Source organism: Atractosteus spatula, chromosome 11 (genome assembly GCF_055471065.1).
Source record: "Atractosteus spatula isolate fAtrSpa1 chromosome 11, fAtrSpa1.hap1, whole genome shotgun sequence".
Taxonomy (NCBI): domain Eukaryota; kingdom Metazoa; phylum Chordata; class Actinopteri; order Semionotiformes; family Lepisosteidae; genus Atractosteus; species Atractosteus spatula.
The window spans coordinates 4,004,648-4,020,549 of NC_142716.1; the positions used below are offsets into that span (position 1 = coordinate 4,004,648).

Consider the following 15,902-nt stretch of genomic DNA (forward strand, 5'->3'; position numbering starts at 1 on the left):
GTTCCATATGGATACATTAAGTCCATATGGCATTTGAAGATGTAGATGCTGAAAAAAACAACGAATAGCTAAATTATCACACAGGAGTGTCTAAGTGTCCACTCCCTGCAAATCTTCATTCACATACAATGCAGCATTCAACACTGAAATTCAGCTCCAAAAAACAAAGTACTACATTCGATAAAATAATAAAAAAAAATAAAATAAAATCAGAAACATAAAAAAACGTCTTTTCCTTGGGGTGGGCAAAGTGAAGGTCTCACCACAGCATGTCTTTCAGCCCTGTTCTCACCTGCTCACCCTTCACCCAGATCTGAAAAAACGAGTTTCTCACAACAGCTCCAAAGCGGAGGCTAGCAGCAGCTTGAGTATACATCACTGCAGTCATTCTCCACTGTGTTCCTTCACATAGGAATGCTGCACTGGACTTTTTTCAGACCCAAGTGAAGGTGATTACAACTGACGCTGTAGAAAGCTGCCAGGCGATAAAACTGAAATGAAGACGGGCGGAAAATGAATGTGGACAGTTTGAACAGCACCTGAGTAAACAGTGTGCTGCGCTTTTGTTCTGGAGCTAATGTTCCTGTAATGCTACCTGCAGAGCTACAAATATAAATGTAGTAGCCGTATTTCACTGAGTGTTATTGAAAAACACCGTGCTCGATTCCCTGATGACCGGCCCCGGTTGCTGTACTCTTAGGTTTCTGAGAGTTTTAACTCCAAGTCTGCCATGCTGTGGAAACCACCCCCCATCAACAAAAAAACTGGCATGATGTTGACATTGGTGACTGTGATAGGTAAGAACTTGCAACAGACAGCGATAAATAGCTGCCTATACCAATTCCACTTTGCTTTAGTTTAAATGACCTTGGGTGTTGCACAAAACATTGTAGTCTTTGTGCAAGTAGATCCCTAACGTGTCTTTGAATAAAACCAGGAAGCCTGGTTTATTTGTGGTGCAGTGGGCTTTTTTTGCATTTAGATTTTTACCTTGTATGGTTTTTTAAAAAATTTCCCTTCGATTATTTCTCTCGCTAAACGCTTATAATGTTGAGGTGTCGTTCCCTGTTTTTTATTCCGGCTCAAATGATTAATTTCTCCATTAACCACTCAAGCCAACTGAGTTGTTCTTTTCCTGCAGCACAAGCCCAGGACTGTAAGACCAGGACAGATTTTGAACTCCTGCGCTTTTGCCTCTCTGTCTTACTCATAACTCAGGAACAGATGTGATGCTTGCTTCAGGAACTGCTGTGAAGTACAGCAATAAACAGCAAGGAGCTGGTGACAATGTGAGGTGCTCCAAAGATTATGTCATACTGTACATTTTTACACATAAAAAACCCTTTTTCAGCTTTGCTTGCATATAGTAAGCATTCTTAGGATTAATTGCCCAATTTCTTACCAATCTTTGCGATTTTCTGTTTAAAAAGATTTACAAAACATTTCAAAGTGACTCGCTGGCCCTGACAGATATATTCATACCCTACTTGTTTAGAAACAAACCTTCTGATACAACATTAAAATCACAGAGATTTTGAACAGAGTTGTTTTGTGTTAAATAAAGATAAGGCATTTCAGTGGTGAACTGAAAGAGCACACCATTCACAAAATCAGAATTGTGTTTTTCTATTCCACCCTCTATGTCTGTCTTAAACAAAAGCAGTAAATAGACTGAAAACTCGAGCTAGAGACAGCAGGTTAAAAAATAACAGACAAGGCACTCCAACAATTTAGTTTAAATAAGATTTTTACTAAACCTTCACCAAGTGGCACCAGAAAATAAGATCAGGCTCCAAGGAGACAGAAAGAATTTCTCTCATCTTAAAACCATACGTGATGTGTCTCCCGCTGAAGGACTGAATTAAGGGAGCCCTTCAAACAGCAGCACACAGCTCGGTTCTGCAATTTAAAAGCTCTGTAAACCATTCCATTTCATCATTCCCACCACCCTGCCAGTTCTCTGTGCCTCTGACCCATGTTGTCATATGAGCGCAGGCTGAGCCCATCATTACTGTCGCCTCAGAGTTGTGAATCACAGGATGGGTTGCGCAGAGCTGGAACAGAGAGGTACTTATTTATGCTAAGGGTTGCAGGAGTCTAGAACAAGCTACTCAGCCATGTTGTTGAAGCTGTTTATGTTCTTACTGCAGACGCTGTATAATCTTGCTGCTCTACAGCCAACGTGAAACCAACACGGACCTTTTACCCCTGCTAAACCTGTAAAACGTCTACACAGGCACCATTTTGCAAAAAAAAGTTGCACTGCTCAGGGAATGGCATCGCTTGACAGGCCTGAAGCAGCACCATGCTTTTTTTAAATGACAACCTTCTGGCAGCTTGAGTACTTTAAACGGGATGCATTGATTTTAAAAGCTTCAAAAAACGAAGAAGAAAAACCCAACAAAACAATCTTCACACCGTGAGAGGGGCTGAATGTCCATAATTCTGTAAAGCATTTTGTCAGGGATTTGTGATCCACCGGTTGCTAAAACTGGTTCAGCAAAACATTTAAGAGTCGGTGAATTTATAATTCTAAGGGGAAAAAAACAAATCTTGTTTGAGAGGCTTTACCGTACTTAGCTTCTAATTCTTAATAAAAAAGATCCCGTAGGAACGTGGCAGATATTCTAGCTTTCAGTCTGTATTTATCTGAAATCAAAGGGAGAACGGCACTGCTGAACCTCTGGGGATTACACTGGAGCCAGCGCAGAACATTTATATTCAACCAAGGACAGCGGTTTGTTTTATAAAGGAGCCCCTTTTTAAGTTCACAAAGCAGAGCGTGAATATCGCTGTGCCCAATTGTAATTATCTTAGCATGACTTAAGTAGTCCCCGTCATTAATAAAGGTCCTATTGTCAATCAAGATAATGGAAGCCATTTTCTTGCTCAATATAACCAATTAAATTTTTATCATTTTCTGTTATATGCAGCCACTAGTTATTTAGTCAGAACAGGAACTCTTTCAAATGCCTTGTTTTTCAAGAGAGGCGCTGCAATAATACTTATTACTGAGGTGTAAAGTTTAGCTGTAAATCTAATTTTGATATTCATTTTTTTAAAGTACTATTCTGCTATACTGGAACTCAGACCTAAACGCATCCGTTTGAAGGCAAAAGCACAGAATATTTGAACAATAAGAAAATCTGTGGATATATATACAGTACTGTAAGTAGGGTTTGACTGCTGTTCCACTCTGGTCAGCCGCCCTGCTTGACAGCGTCGGTCTTGGTGGATGGAAAGTGCAGGAAGTCGCAGCTGTGGCTCAGCGACAGGTCAGCTGTGGCGTTTGCTGCGGTCATGTGACCTGGCTGCCGATCTGCCCAGCCAATAAACCTGAGTGGTGCCGCTACCGCTCTAGCCTCAGGGATGGAGAATCTTTCAGCCTCTGTGATTGCTCTTCAATTGAGCTCGGCTCTTGTGATGAAGTGCGTGGTAGATCTGTGATACAGGAGATTGTACACTGGAGGCTAAATCCCAAACGCCAGCTCTCTGCTCACAAGAAAAACCCAGTTTCTTAAAGTAAGATGGTTGTATGTGGTTGTAGTCAAATGTCCTCGGAATCATAGAATGACTACAGGCAAATATTGTTTCCCTTGTTTTTGCTACGATCCCAAATAATTGAAAAGTCATAATAAATTGAAACACTCAAGCAGGTTAGCCAGGAATGTCAATATAGCTAGGCAGAGCAGTCACAACATCTGCAGCAGCTGTTTCAAGACAGCCTAGATGACAGCAACTTTTGAGAAGGTCAAATCGGAGAACGAGAAACCTTTCGGCCAAATCTCTCTTTTCCTGGAATTTTGAAAAGGCCTCTGTCTCGTGTTTATGCGTTTGAAATTAGGTCAAAAAAGGAAAAAAAACAAGGCGCAGTTTCAGATGACAACGCTGTAAACCAGAAACAACTCTTTCTCCAGCTGCAATGGTACCAATGTCTTCCCCAAGGAAGCACCTATTGGAATTCATATGGTATTCAGGATTGAGGTAGGAGGGAGAAAGCTAAATAAATGGTAAACAAACACTGTAGGAGTCCTGGATAATACTGCCCTAAGGGTCTGGATGGGCCTCATTATTTTAAATTCATGGCATTTGAAAATAAAGCACAACACATGGCCATGTGAGATAAAAAAGTGCCAATGGAAGCAAACGACCTTCACAGGATGTTAACCACATGATTAGAGACACCAAACTCATACACGTACAGCTAGTCTACAGCAGACTAGACAGAAAACAACATAATGTGGTTTGTAAAAAAGGGCAGTACTCATGCCAGTGACTTAATACAGCAGCTATCAAAAGCATTCACCCCCCTTGGACTTCTTCGGATTTTATGTTACAGTACGGAATCATGATGTATTAAGTCGGACTTTTAGCCATTTGACACAAAACAGTCTACAATATATTGTCAAAGTGAAAACAAAATTCTACAGATCTTCCAAAATCCCAATTAAATACATTACGATTCTATATTGCAACACAATAAAACGTAAAAAAAGTTCAAGGGGTTAATACATTTGACACCCACTGTAAATGACAAACTGGTGAAAAAGTAACACATATGGATAAACTATGATTACAATCCTGAAACCAAAAGCCTAAATCTGCTTGATGAAGCCAGAACAGGACTAGAGTCCTGAACCACTTCCTGAGAATTGGGACTGAAAAATCCTAAATACATCGTGAAGGGTTCCTAAGGCCAGGATTTAGGAATCAAAGGGAAGAGCAAACATTTCCAAGAGTTGTGAATTGCCTTCAGCTTCAAATGCGTAATCCATTTTTAGCACTCCATGTGGAAAGACATCGGGGCTAGCCTCAGCTGCTTGGCACACTTTGTAGCACTGAACTTGCATGGGCATTAGACAGCTCACTTGAGAGTGCCATCAGGGGTTGCACGAGGAGGTGGCTGTGGAGATGCAAAAAAACACCAAAAGCAGCCTTTTGTCAAGAGCTGGACCGAAGTGAAGCGCAGTTCTGAACCGGGGGACTGCACAATGGCTTCATACTGACTTATCAAGCATTCTTCATGATCTAAAACTCCTGCCAGTGCATTTTAAACAGCACTGCATATTCAAGAAGAGCGTGCTGACTTGCCCTTGCCCCTGCTCCTGGAGGACCTACAGGAGCTCTTGCGTGCAGGCCACTTTCTCCCCCACTGCTACACAGGATGCAGAGAACTGCTGCTTGTTTTGTTGCATTAAAAAACCCCAACAGCAACAGAATCTGCGCCCGCTGTTGATTTCCCAAGGGGCAGACCAAGCCTTGCACTCCGCTCCCCGAAACAGGGGCTTATTTCAGCTGACACCTTCAGGTAGTTGTCTTTAGCTGAACACGGTGCCGAGCTGCACTCGCTCCTGGCAGCGTTCCTCTGACCGCCGCAGCGCTCCAGACCGGCATTTTTCATCACGCCCTTTCTGCAATCCCCCCTGAAAACGTTCCACATGATACAGACAAGGGGGAGCCTGCAGGCAGATTACTTTCATAGCCTCGCTGACATTTGACATGGGTTTTGGTCTGCGTAAAAAACAAATCTTGTTACTCAAGAGGAATCACGACACCCAAGCATTCAATGTATTAAGAAGTGTTTACTGAGTGTTTAGTCATACTGAGATTTGGCTTATCCCACTTGGCTGAGGGCCAGCCCCCCGGCGATGGGATGAACAGGCTGAGACCCCCTGCACAGCGAGGAGTGAACCAAGAGGTGGAGGAGCGATGCAAAAGGAAATGGGCTCATGCATAATATTTAGCGGGTTTTTTTTTAACTTCATCAGGAACGATCGCAAGTTAGGGCAGCAGAGGTGAGACGTGAACTTGGCTCCTTGTCATCCCTCTCGGATTCTTGTTATAAACTCCAAAAACCTCATCATCAGATGGTGAGTGATTACCCAAATAAATACTCAACCGATCAAATCCTTCACCTCTGTCAACACCTGTGTCACACGAGAACTTCTAAGCATCTGAAGAAATGATTCCCTTTATTTACAAATCATATTGGCCCAATGTTATTGTGCTTTCATTTTTAGAAACAGGGAAATTAATCTTTCTCCCCCAGGCGTACATTCGGCTTTGCTGCTTCATCCCATGAAAAATGAAACATTGCAACGGCTCTTCTTTCACTCACTCCCTTTTCTTTAAAAAAAACACTGGTTATTTTACTTCCAATCATACAGAATGTATTTTCAGGTTGTTTTTTTTTGCCTGTATTTCACAGCAGGGTACTTTCCATGCTGATATGGAAGTCAGAAGGAGGAAATTAATAATTTCCCAGATTCCTCTTTCTTTCATTTGAAGGCTTGCTGGCATTCTGGAACCTATCCAGTTACACACATGAAAGAAGGGATATATTAAAAAGCAGGATGTCAACTGGAGAAAAAGAAATCCAGATAACCTATTTGCAAGAAAATCGTGCTCTCCTCTGAGGAAACGCCACATTGAAACAAATTCCGTCTCTGTAACACACTTTGCAACTGCAGACAAAAAAAAAAACGATGGGAAGAAATGAAGACAATTCCAGCAATTGGAAAAACACAAAAAAACACAAGGAGAACGTTGAACAAAAGGCTACTGCAGTCTTTCCTTGACAAACACTCCAAGCAAAACAATTTGACACCTGTCACCCCAAAGTGTTTAGAATGCCCGTTATGAAAAAGCAACAATTACTCTGCAAATTTACATCATTATAATGAAAAACCTAGTCATAAGATAAGATAAGATCTCTTTATTGGTCATATGCAATTTCTTGCATTAGAAATTTGTCTTTTCGCATACCCCAACTTGCTCTCCATGAGACACACAGACAGGGAGAGAAGCTGGGGGTCAGAGCGCAGGGTCAGCCATTTATACGGCGCCCCTGGAGCTGTTGGGGTTAAGGGCCTTGCTCAGGGGCCCAACGGAGTAGGATTCCTCTGCCGGCAGCGAGATACGAACCGGCAACCTCCCAGCCACAGGCGCAGATCCTGAGCCACAGAGCCACCACACCGCCCCCTTTTTTTTAAGCTGATGGTCAAAGAAATAAATGAGACTTTATATAGCATTGTAAAGCAAAATGACTTGAATCAAGCGTGACTGAATTGGGTGATACAGTATGTACAGGGGTTATTTTTATATAAGTACTGCCAATTAGCATACTTTCACTGGTGCAAATTCTCTTATTCCTTAATTTACAACTGCTCTAGAACAAGCGAGGATCACAGCCTCTACTGAAATAACTGTTGAAACCTCTTTAAGACCTGCGGAGACTGTATCCCATTACAAGTCTCTGCAGTGTTTTGTCTAATTAGGTTAATTGGCTTTGCCTTGTAGTTAGACAGTGAAGTGAATGTACAGTGCATGCTGAAATTCCCTAGCATACAGAAAGTCAGGGGAGATAACTGATCCTCAGTCCCTTCTTCCCAAGAAGAAATGTGAAATCAATTTAAAGAAACACCATTAACCAACACTAATAAAATAAAAGTGAAAGACAATAGACAGTCTCTTTAAAATATCTGGTCCCAATACTGACTCGTAGTGATATGACTGCTTTGGTTTTGTTTTCTGCTGAACAAAATTTATTTATGTCACTGTATTTTTGGAGTGAAATTTCTTTATCAGAACTAGAATTAGAAATATTTAATTAATTTAATTTAATTAAGATATTCCCCCGAAACCATTATTTGCACATCAGAGCCATTTTACTTATGATATCCATGTGGTTATTTCAACAGAACCTTAGCACATATCTGTTTTTTAAAATGTATATATACTGTATTCTACAAGAAAATTCACTGGAAAGACAGATACAATGAGTGTATTTCAAAAACCAATTAAAATGCCCCTTTCAGCTGCTCTGAAGCATGTCCAGATGGTGAACAGAACTCAGTGGCACGGTCACAGATATACTTGGACCCTAAAGACAAAAGACTTGCAGCTCCTACAGTCTCTGATTGAGCAGGGAACTTGGCAGGAATATGAATGTGATTTTTCCCCACCTGCTCGAGGAGACCCTGCGCTTTCAAAGGGGAAGCCTCTTCCAGCCTCCTCCTTTTAAACATCCATGCCTGCCACACAGCACTGGAAAGTTAGTCCCCCCCCCCCCCCCCCACCTGAAATCAATTAAGCAACGACAGCTCCAGCAAAACTGGTTTAAGTGGGGTCACTTCAAACTGCGCAGTTTTAAATGTCTCGACATTTAGCGCTGTACAGTTACTAAAGAAGAAGGTACTTATAATTTATAGTGTTCATTTAAACACTCAGCATGTGCCTTTGGAGTTCATTCTCTCCCAATTGGTGCGCTTTAGTCCCCAACACTTAAACAAACAAGGGCGGCGAGAATAACTCCATGACAGACCCGTTAATGTTAATAGCGGCTGGAAAGAGTAATGGTTATAATCCGAGCAAATCAATGCTGTACGTTAAACCCTGAAGCACCCAATTACTCAGTTCCCTTGCTAGTGCGAAAACACAGTGTTAACAATGCACAATAAATTATTTATCATGTGGTCAGTCATACGCTATTCCTGAGATCCTCCAGAGCTGGACAACAATCCCACAGCAATTTATTTCTTTCCATTTTCAGAACGTTTCCATTTCTAGTTTGGCCAAGGTCTCTACACGCTGGCTGACTGGGCACAGTTCTCCCGAGTGTAGAAGTCAGATGACCAACTGAGAACACCCTTTGCACAGCCTTCGGTGGTTCCTGCGTGAATACAGTATGTGCAGACCAGTTAATACTCCCCTGTTCTGGAGAGCAATGGACAAATTTTTCTTATCAGCTTCAAATAAGAAAGATTAATCTTCCGTGATCAGTGTATAGTAGGCAAGATATTTGATTGAGATGTTTAATTTCGCGGTGCATTGTGACGTGTTTTGACCTCTGTGCTCTGAAATCACAAGAATCTCACAACTGTGTTTGAAATGTTTGAAAAAACTGATTTTAATATATTAGAATTATGGAATCTAAGAACATAATAAAATTTTATTAATGGCATCTTATGGATGAGAAATAAAGCTTTCTGGCATCCTTTCTTCAGTAATTCAAATAAAAAAAAATGCCACACACTGAATGCACATGCAGCTCTAAAGACACCTCTGGCCTAATGACTGGCTGCAGGCGGCTGCCTCCAGAATTTCGTAAGCAGGGTGAAATTAAAGCTTCTTTCCCTTACCACCAATTAAATAATCAGTGTTGATTACTCTGCTCACAATCATGCTGTAAATCTAACAGACTACCCCCCCCCCCATCATCAGCGGGAACTGTGTTATCAAAGTGGGGCAGTTGGCAAAAAACCATTCATTAGCAAATCACTCAACACCCTTGATTAAAAGTATTTTTGAAAGGCCAGTGTTAGCGCTCTGTGCGTAGGGGCGAAAAAAGTGCTTAGCATCCTATATCTTTGAAGTGAAAGAAGACTCTGAAGAATGTGATGGGCACTTACTAATCACCGTCTGACCCCGGTATTGCCCGCTGTGCTGAATACTATTGACCACGCTGTAATGCACGTCTGACTTGGAAAAGAGCAGCTCGCATCGAAATATCACTTTTCACCAACCAGGAGGAGCTAGGGGCATTAGCTCTACGACATGAAGATCTGGGCACCTGTCACCGGTTGCCTTCAGCACTTCTAATTTCAGCACCATGTCCCCTGTTTGTTCAGGGTTTCAAACTCTCAAATCCCCTCTCTTGCTGGGCAGCACAAGGATCCACCTTATTATCTAGACCCCAGGTCTTCGGGACATCTTGGTGTTGCTGCTTGTTGAGAAAGAGCCTGTGTTGAGTGAAGAGGGGTGGCTTCTCGACAGAAAACATCCTCCAGTCGCTTGACTTTTACGCACTGTACACAATTGCCTTTGCAATTCAATTAAAACATTTTAGGATTCAACTGCACCTTCTCCTACTGTATATGTGGAGTCTAGGCACTTTTCCGAACTCTTTCCAGAGAGACGGGAGGTGAAAAACAATGTGGAAGCTTTGAAGTGATGTGACTTCCTTTTAACTCAGCCACTTTTTCACTAAATAAATGTGTCACAGAAAACAGCACGGTGAGCTAATAAGAAAATAAGAAGGTCTACACTGATCCAAGCACAAGCAAATTACTACAGCTTACAACTTCCTGGGACAAAGCAAGGGATGTAAAGTAATGAAGTTATATAGCTCTAACCTTCATACTTGCTGGATTTTCATCTTTAATTTTAGCTCAACATTCAGTGGTGCATTCCAGGCTCCAGATAAACCCAGTGACTGATGAGGTTTAGTCTCTCATTTAATTGTACCTCCGGTCTACAGTGTATCGGAAGCATTCTGTTAATTTAATCAGCGCTTGCACAACACTGGGATGATTCATGCCTTGTGCTCATTTTTTTCAGGGAAAATAATTTTGTTCTGTGGCAATTTTAATTCAACGGCTGTTATATAACTTTGAATATTGTATTAGTTTTGTGACTTAAAGGAGCACCAGTTAGTAATTTAAAGAATAATTGTCTTCATTATCTTGCTGTGAGAACTGTATTATCAGAAGAACTCGGTTTCCATGGCTTACAGAACAGCCATTACGTTGTGTAAAAACAGTACAGCAAAAACTGCCTGAGAAAATATAATTGAAAAACCTCAGCTCTAGTAGAAATACAGTTTGTATAATGTTATCAGAAACATAAACCACACACACACAAAGTAATTACGTTAATAGTGCCTAGCAATATTCTACAGTCATTTTGAGTATTAGAAAACACATAACCCAGTATTTAATTCCGGTCAGGAATTAATAGAATTGTGCCTGCATGTAAGAATGTAAAGCAAACTCCATTTAAAGTGGTTCTCCACTCACAAATGGAGCCCAAGCTAGGAAGACAAAAAGCTGCCCATCATTTTGACTGACAAGTCATGAAACTACTGTACCAGCGAGAACAGCTGATTCTGTCAATTTTCTCTGTCAAAACTTGTCTACGGGGACTTTTAATGACTTTAATCACTGATCACTTGAGCAAACACTAAAACATACAACGGCAAATGAATTGCGTGTGCACATATCTTTCTCATTTATATCCAGAATGAAAAAAGCAACTTATGTGAAAAGTGAAGACAGCAGACTACTACTTGAAAGTCCCCATTCAGAATCTGCATGAAAATTATTAGCCTCCAAACTTTGCATATAAAGCAATTCTGAACTTTTAATGTGCACATAACCTTGGAGAGGTACATCTATTTCTACTGCATGAATGCAGAACATTTATACAAAGACACTGCACTCGCTTATTACTTTTAAAAGGATTTTTTAATTAAAATTTTCTTAAAGACAAATAATACCTTTTTAAAACCTCAATGAACCGCTGCATATTTGGAAAGAAAAAATGGAACACAAATGTCCTGAAGAATTTCTCATTAAAGTGTCAGCATAGAAAATTTCTGTACTAAGACTGTGTAGTGTATACAGCGTCTGGCTACATTGATTTTCTTTCAAAGTGACTTTACTTTTCAGATCAGAATGAAGCCCTTCAACCAAGACTGACTCTTCACAGAGAGCAGCACTGAGAGCCAAGACTGAAGTATAACATGTTGATTGTTTCTGAACAAAATGCAGTCTTACTGAAAACATCCACTCACAAATTCCAAGTTGGTGCTTACTTTGTGCTGCTTACAGTGTCACAATTTATCCCAGAGAAATGTAGAAATAATAGATTTTTCCCAAAAATACTTTTGGTGAAAAAGCAAAAACAAGATTGGTTCCTCGCTTCCTTATGTACTCGGAACACCTCTGAACTTCTACTTTCATTTATTCTGTTTACTCTTTCAGACCTGTTTTGTCCTGGATAGGGATATCTTTGATTAGATTTAGTAACAGGCAAAGTAATATTTCAAAGTCAATATTAAGGATCTTGAAACAACAAAAGACCACACAATGGGGCGGATCTGTATATTATACATTGGAAAGCTGAGGAACTGTGTTTAGTATAAGGAATAAAAGAAAAATAATATGAACAATCTGCAATGAAAGACATACAGTAATTAAAACTCCACTGCTGTTGCTAGTTGGAGCAGCTTAAAATTCCATACATTACATTACATGTCAAACATTCAGTCAGCAAATATCCAGTCATTATAATCTAGTGCTCCAAGTAACCTTGTGAAATTCTGATTTTCTTGTTGTGTGTTCCCAGCCAGTTAATCACAGTGCCTGGTATTGAGGGCTTAACATCTTTATGTCCTTCTCTCCCTAACACACAATAGTTTGAGCGAATTATGCCTTTGAACATCAAGTTTGATCTAATTAGCAATAATATGGTTTAGTTCATTACACAATTTTGAATGCAGGTGTGAAATTTAAAGCTGTGACCAATGCTTCTAATAAAATAGACTGGATTTATGAAATAGACCATAAAATGCCATTAGTCTATTCAGGTACTTCAGGGTAATGTGGTGTTGTCTGCAAGGGGCCTTATCTGAGAGTCAAAATGTCTAAACCCAATGCTAACTACTGACCTCCACATAATTTCATTGGCACGTTCGTTTTTTTTTTTCAGGAGCTGGAACTAAGGCATCAAATGACCCTTATAATTCCATTTAGATTTGATGAAGGTGAGTGAGCAAGAGGTACCATGCACACACACATCACAAAGACAATTAATCCTTATCATTGTAACTCTGCCAGACATTTAGCACTGTGCAACAACCAAAATTAATGATGCACAATATCTTTGGCCTGTTTACTGGGAGAATCAGAGCAAAGTAATGTATTCATAACAAGATTCTGAAAATGGCCCATTTGTCAGGCTTTTGAAAATTGTTCTGACAGAAAGTTCTAGTATGTCGCAATTAGACCATACAGTATTTATTTTTTTTAACAGACATCAAAGCAGCTTAAAAATGATAAAAAGCAACACAAATATATTTCACTGTGGGATTTGAAAAATAAAACCCGTAAATTCAAATAAACATCACATTAAGTAGAAGGCATGTAAGGAATATCAAAAATTGAAGCCTCCTTCAGAATTCCTAAGTCTGTTTCATGAGAAACGCATTATAAAATCTCAAATGGTTATTTCATAATTCTGATATCAAGACGTCTGCGGGCTCTCTTCTGAACCTTTTCGTTTCGCGGATGACTCCAATGCCAATAACATGACCCCTACAGCAGGCAAGTTATTTTACAGTCTGTCCTTGCCTCTGTGAACTTGAGAAATAAGGGAAGAAAGTGAAGTCCAAAACACATGGATAAGAATACCCTCCCTTCTCGCTTCCGGACCTTCTGAATTAAATGACTTTGGAACGGAACGTCAACAAACCACGCATCTCCTCCGCCAGCGACATCATTACCAATTCCCAGAGCAGACCACTGGCATTAAGTCACTACAGCTGACACACTGTGTAATTGCCACAGCGGCTTACCAGACTGCCCTTGACTGATGTACAGCAGGCAGAGTACAGCTCTCTCATCATCACTGCCCCACCGCAGGCTTCACCTCTGGCCCAGGAGGACTGCTGGCTCTGCATTCTTCCGCATCTGAACTCTCTGTGACCTGCTTGACACCTTAGCTGGGGCAACGGCATGCTCAGCCTGTCTCTCTTAATTGTTTTCATTTACTAAATGACAGTTCGGCTCGAAAGAGGCCCGTAGGAATCCACCTGGACGCCTGCTCCAGACGCGCAGAGCTGCCCCCCCCGCCAGCTCGCTGCCAAGAACAAGTGGAGCTTCAACTCCTGCACCTTTCCAATTCCCACCTTTCTAATCAGGAAAACCTATTAAATTAACACGGATTCCTGCTTCCTTTTTTTTTGGCCCCTATTTTTTTAACTGTATCATTTTTTGGCAATGCACGTGGTGTTCAACAACTACTATAGAAGGCAAGAGATTCATATCTAATTAATCAACTTAGACAGGCCTATTTAAATGCTGTTACATGCTTTCACAAAAACAGTCTTCTGTACTGTTTGCTGCACACAACTAATGGCTAGGAACACCTTGTTTCATTTAGGTTTCAGTCTTGCTCCCTTACCTTAGTAATCTGTAATCTTGATGAGCACGGTGCTGGTAGATTCAGAATCTCTTAAAAAAAGACAAAACACTGGCAAAAGCACGTAGTTGTGTTTGCACCTCCTGCTCAAATGGACAAACACAACTGAGGCCCACAAGAAAGCAGCAAGGACAGCCCAAAAGAGAAATGGAAGAGTACCCATGTACTACGTACCCCAAAATACTCTGCTCTTTAGAATCCTACAGTATCAGTAAGCTTTCTCTAGTTTTGAGTCATTCTGGGAGAACGTGCCAGTATCCTCTCTCTTTTACTGCCTCCCCTTTTCCATTTTCTCCTTCATGCCCACTTTGGTTTACTTGTCCCATTCCTGTCAACACCTCCCTTTCTCAAGCAAGCTTCAATGAACCAGAGTCAGCTGAGCTTTTTATGTTTTTCCCGGAACTGTAAATCCTGACAGACACCCTCCTCCCTGTAGCTGCTTCCTGGCAAGGCACAGCAGAGCATGCTGGAGAACCAGCAGAGCTGCACGCCATAATAAAAACGCAGGTCCCAACAGTGAAGGATGCATTTAAGACAGAAAGACATAAAAATAAATTTCATTTGACGGTCTGTTTCCTAAAGTCTTCCTTCACTTTATTAGTGATATAAAAAGCTCTCATTCATCACCGGGTTCCATTTTTTATGGCTGCGACTGAGTTTGTGTTCCTTCAATAATGTAAATCAAATCAAAAAAGTGTGAGTGCGCCCGATGGAACACAGTTGAAAAGCAATAAAACTGGTTTTAAAATGTTAACAGCTGGTGTTTATTTTAAAACTTAAGGTTTTGTTCTTTAAACTGGTCAGAATCCATTTCCTTGCCCGTGCCAATGATTTACTACACAGTCGAACTTTTATCTGCTCTTCACTTTTGGTTGAAGAGTTGCCTTTGTTTGAGCATTTTACAGCTGTACTTATTCACATCCTGTGCTGCCTCCCTCACTTTTCAAGGTTCAGCATCACCACTACAAGATCAGAGGTTTGTTTCCTCCTCTGGCCTCAGGCTGTTCAATATTTATCAGCGTTGGGGGCAAGGACATCTACAGTACCAGGCGAAGGCACAACCTAGCACATGAAGACCCAGCAGCAACAGAAGGAAATGGCAAGGAAAAGCAACTGGAAAGCAAGAGTCGGCTAAACTGGCATTGTATTTTTTTCAAATATACTCTATTAATGTGAAAGCCCAGATTTAGAAAGTTAAAATCGTTGTTTTAAAAAAGAGGATGGGGGTAAAAGAGACATTCCGCCAAAACCAGTGTACTAGAATCTGGTCATATCCCAAAACCTAAGCAGTGATGTTTGTAGACCAGCAAGGGTGCTCTTTCCCTCTGGAACACAATTTCCTGAACCAATACCCTACTGTGGTGACAAGGGAAAATGAGCTGTAGGATATCCTGCCTTTCAGATGAAATGAAGCCGTAGCTACCTGGACATTGATGACCTCAGGGCACCTCACAAAAGAGTACAGGTATTAACTCCAGTGTCCTGGCTAAATTCCACTCCAGGCCTCCCTAAAGTGCCCTCTTCATTCACCTTGTGAAGCAGTTTCTCTACCGCATCTGGTGTGTGGCTCAGGTGCCGGATCACTAGACAGGTGTAGCTATGTGAGGGTTTTTAATTTACTGTAACAATTAGAAATTGGAACAGAAAATTGCAAGACTGCTTAAGAAATCAATCGAACACTGTAATTTACAGTCTAACTCATAGATTCTACACATATACAGTACAATTTATTGATATAACAGAAAAGTTGATTGTTCACTCAATATATCTACAAAATATAAAATATATCTACCATAATCTGCATTATTGTCTACTTTGTAGGTTATATCGGCCTCATATAGCCAATAACATGCATTTACTATCGTGAACTAAACTATCAAATGTGCATGAAATAAGAGTTCATCTGTCGAGAATTATAATGT

General features: G+C 40.7%; 1 protein-coding gene across 1 annotated transcript in view; it reads right to left on the minus strand.

Moving 5' to 3' along the window:
- Positions 1–15,902, minus strand: part of st6galnac3 (ST6 (alpha-N-acetyl-neuraminyl-2,3-beta-galactosyl-1,3)-N-acetylgalactosaminide alpha-2,6-sialyltransferase 3) — a 92,710-nt gene that overhangs the window by 5,209 nt on the left and 71,599 nt on the right. The gene's annotated exons all lie outside the window — the stretch shown is intronic.